The 3,958-nt window shown below is 42.1% G+C and overlaps 1 long non-coding RNA gene across 2 annotated transcripts in view; it reads left to right on the top strand.

Moving 5' to 3' along the window:
• The first annotated feature begins 2,232 nt into the window (after positions 1-2,232).
• LOC138113598 (uncharacterized) overlaps positions 2,233-3,958 on the top strand; it is a 2,457-nt gene continuing 731 nt past the window's right edge. Inside the window, exons 1-2 of one of the 2 annotated variants that reach the window (XR_011152277.1) lie at positions 2,233-2,317; positions 2,677-2,770. This is a non-coding gene — a long non-coding RNA (uncharacterized lncRNA). Of the gene's footprint in view, positions 2,318-2,654; positions 2,771-3,958 lie in introns of both variants that reach the window. The other variant, XR_011152278.1, reaches the window with a different exon arrangement.

Raw genomic sequence — 3,958 nt, 5'->3', positions numbered from 1 at the left:
ACATGATTAGAACATAGTATGGATTAATTGCTCTGCCAAATGTCATTCCTATAAATCAAATCTGTTTTCTGACATATGAGTGAGTGTCTGAATACTCCAAAGCCATTAAAAATATCTGCATAATTTTAAAACCTGCTAAATGTTGTTGTTTTCTCTCTCTCTCTCTCTCTTTTCATTCTTGGTACAGTATGGTATTTTACTTTGATGATGAGAAGTTGAATGGCAAGTTTCAGTCAAATGCTTTTTTTTTTTTTTTTTTTTGCAATCCAATCCTAAAATCTTGACAATGGCACTTACAGTGGAAATGCCACCAACTGTAAATTTACACACGGACGAAACTTGGCATCCCTTGTCAGCTCTTCTTCAAGCATAACTTACGGGATCCCTGCCCACATTCTCTGTGCAGGAACTGGTGTTATCCCACTACTGAAGTATTCATGTGTTAGCACCCCAGGTGTAGAGCAGTGTGCGGGACCAAGTCTCCAGCACTCATCTTTCTAGTAGTAGAAGCAAAAAACTATTTCAAGAGGCCATTAGGTCTGCTAAGATTAATGTGAAGGGCCCGAAAGAATCATCATTTTCCAGTTCAATGTTGCTTCATTGAAACTATCAGGAGCAATTAAAGCAGTGCAAGAGAGTGTGATCCAGCAAAGGGTGGTAGATGCAGTGGAACTGGTTTTGTATCATCATGGGTCTTGGGCAAGAGGTTTCACCTTTCTTTTCTGTTCCCATATCTTGAGTTGTTTAATCCGTGTATTTAGACTGTGAACTGTGTAGCTGAAACTATTCTGTACTACATGAGAAACACGTGTCTACTTTTTCTGGGGTAATAAGAACAGGGCTGTTTCTATGGAATACATTTAAGGGGACCCACAGAATTTTGAGAGCTTCTGGTGAAAAATGCTTGTGTGAGTGCAAAAGCACAAAGGGAGTGCCTTATTAGTCATTTCCATATGGGTGATCTAAAACATTTGGGTCTGGGCTTATGCAGGTACTAAACCAGAGTTCATGTTATGGGTAGATGGAACAGGCAGAGGATGCAGCAACCCACATGAAATCTGGCTGTTGCTTGGTGGACTGCACACGGTTAGGTGTCTCCTTCCAGCTCTGAGATGCTCCCAGGAAGCTGGGGAGGATATGCTGAGGGCTGTCACCCTGCCATTTCACTCTGAGAGCTAGGGAGGGGCCAGAAAATAGGCTGCTAGATGTTCTTGTCTTAGGTACAAAATACATTCACAGCCTGAATATGAACTCAAGACAGGTGAGTGATTTGCCTGGAAATGACAAGGCAAAACACATTTTAAATTGGTCCTGCTGAATCATTTTCCCTCCCAGCCTATCCTGTGGAGAAGCCATGGAACACAGCCTAGCCTGAAGCCTCCAGCAGTGCAGTCCAACACCTCTTGGGTGGAAGTCAAAGGCCAAAAGCCTCTTTGGGCTTCCTTCATTTGTCCTGCCAGCACAGCCAGAACAAGGCAATAGAAGTTTTGAGAAAGGCTTTATTAGCATCAACTGTCATAACCACTCGTGTTTGTAACTCATCAGTGTATTTTCTTCATTATCATGCCTTGTTTTATGAAGCATATTCTTTCCACATCTTTTCAGTTCAAATTCCTGGCAACAGCCTAGGAAACCAAAGCAGGTAGAATAACTTTTTAAGCGAAATTCCTCTTTTTGCTGAAGTTGTTCAAGCAAAGGTAATCAAGACAGAAGTTAATGTTTTTCTTATCTTTTTGTCTCTAACTTACTTCCAGCATCTGGAATGATTACAGAAAGTAAGTTTCAACCTGAAGCAAAAGCAAATGTTTTCCTCACTGCACCCTGCATAACTAGCACTGGAGCTATATATATTTGGGGGGAAAAAACGAAAAAAAGCAAAAAAAGGAAACTTGGTAAAAAAGTAATTGTACTAAGCTGCATGGCTTGAAAGTGCATGTTTCAGACAGCTCAGGGCAAATGAAGGTCAAGTATAGAAATGCCCACAATCTTCTAATCATCTGAGGGGGATAATACAAACAGTCAGTGGCTTCAAAATTCTAAAAGTTTGCACAAGAAAAATAAAGATTTTTGAATTGGAGAGGTTTTCTTAAACTTAGCTTGATGAAAACATTTCACCTCTTCTGCATGAAGTGGACCATATCCCCATAGTAGGGTTTTGCCACACCAAAATATGCAGAATACTCTGCTACTTATCCTGTTAACACCCATGAACTTCTAAATTAACTGCTAATGGGCTGGCTGGAGCCTGATGGCTGTTAGGTAGGGGAGAAGCACCTGTTAGGAGCGCAGCATAGCAACGCACGTTTTTCCTCCTGAGGTAAGACCTTTTGCCCTAGTCTGGAAATGTCTTCTATTTTGGTTTGTTTGTGTATTTTTATTTATTTATTGTATATTCTGGATGCCAGTAGCGGGTCTTTGAGAAAAAGAGAAGTAGTGGGTTTTTTGTGCTCTGGATGAGGTAGAAGAACCTGGAAGGCTGCACTGCATTAGAGGAGGAACCATAGGATAACAGCTTTACACGTGTGTGATGTGAATAGGAGTCCTTTTGCAGAAAACCAGAGGTAGTGATTTGGACATAGAAGTGGTTCGTGTAGTAAGAGGTTGAGCCTTGTGTAGAGTAGATGCAAGCTGGGTTTTGTGCTGCCTTCTCACAGCCATTATTCTGTGTGGCTGCAGAAGAGATGGTGCATTAACCAGAGAAGCTGCGCATGCGATGCGTCGTTGGATCCCTGCGAGGGTCAGACCTGCTTCTTCTGCTGTGGTGCTCCAGGCAAGTGAGGCAGAAAGAAGCTTTTTGTTTGCTGGGTAGAGCAGGTGGAGGTGTCATTCTGTTTATTTTCAAGCACTAATTTGCCTGGGAGAGATGCTCTTCTGGGATGAGGGAACCCTTTTGAGGCTCACCAGGAGAACACAAGTTCAGGAAGTTCCTACACAGTGCCTGTCCTCTGGCTTTCTTCTGCTGGACAAATACAAAGACAAGGAAGTGTAGTGCTCTCTAATGGCAGAATTTGGCAAAGTGCCAGATGTAATTTAGATTCCTTCACAAACTACTGTAAATACGTTTCTTTTTTGCCTGTTCCTCTCAAAACCGAGAAATGGCTCAACAAAACCTGGATGTTTTAACCTTAAAATTTATTTGGCTTTTAATTACGATACTCTCAGGTATGGGGAGACCTCGTAAAGGCAGGGCTGGCTTGCTGCTCTCTGCCAGCTGTCTGTGATGCTTTTCCCAAACTCTAGAATGTAAGTGATAGGGACTCTGGAAGAAGAATATTTAGCACAAAATGCGGTGGTAACAGATAGACTTGAATCTGGAAGGGTCTTTGAATATGGAGTGGGTGATATTGGCAACAGTTCTGGTTTCATAGTGTCCCCACATTCCAAGAGGAAGATGCTACATTATTTGAAAGGTATAAAGGAAGTCAGGGCAGGGGGGCAAACTTAAGAGATCATCTGGCATTGTGGCACAGGTGTCAAACGAAATGTTTGAGCCAGCCTTTGAGCCTCCTGAAGTTGGAAAATGGCAATTTCTTTTCTGTCTTGTCTTATAATTGGTGGTATTTCTTGGGGCAATGTAGTTTAAAAAAACCAAACCAACTTCTACATTTGTAACTCAGAACTGTTTGGTGAGAAAATGCATAGCCAAGTATCATTCCTGCAATTCACTGTTTACACTAGTTTTGGGGACTGCACAGTGTAAAGCAGCCAGTAAATTAGTATGTCATCTGGTTGCTATGAGCTTGTTATGAGTTACAAATAACGTTTTTTTCCCTCCTAAGCTGCTCAGTCAGCTTCATAAGCGTCTTCTGTTTGCTGTTGTGTTCACTGGGACAGTGCCTTTTGTACAGGTGGCGAGGTCAGCAGAGACAGAGGGGCGGTAACTTTGCTGTGCCTTTTATAATGTTTCATATGAGCATAGCTCAAGGATTATCGCTGGTGGTAAAGGACAGCCAACACT

Source organism: Aphelocoma coerulescens, chromosome 7 (genome assembly GCF_041296385.1).
Source record: "Aphelocoma coerulescens isolate FSJ_1873_10779 chromosome 7, UR_Acoe_1.0, whole genome shotgun sequence".
Classification (NCBI taxonomy): domain Eukaryota; kingdom Metazoa; phylum Chordata; class Aves; order Passeriformes; family Corvidae; genus Aphelocoma; species Aphelocoma coerulescens.
This window is presented reverse-complemented; position numbering and strand designations above follow the sequence as displayed.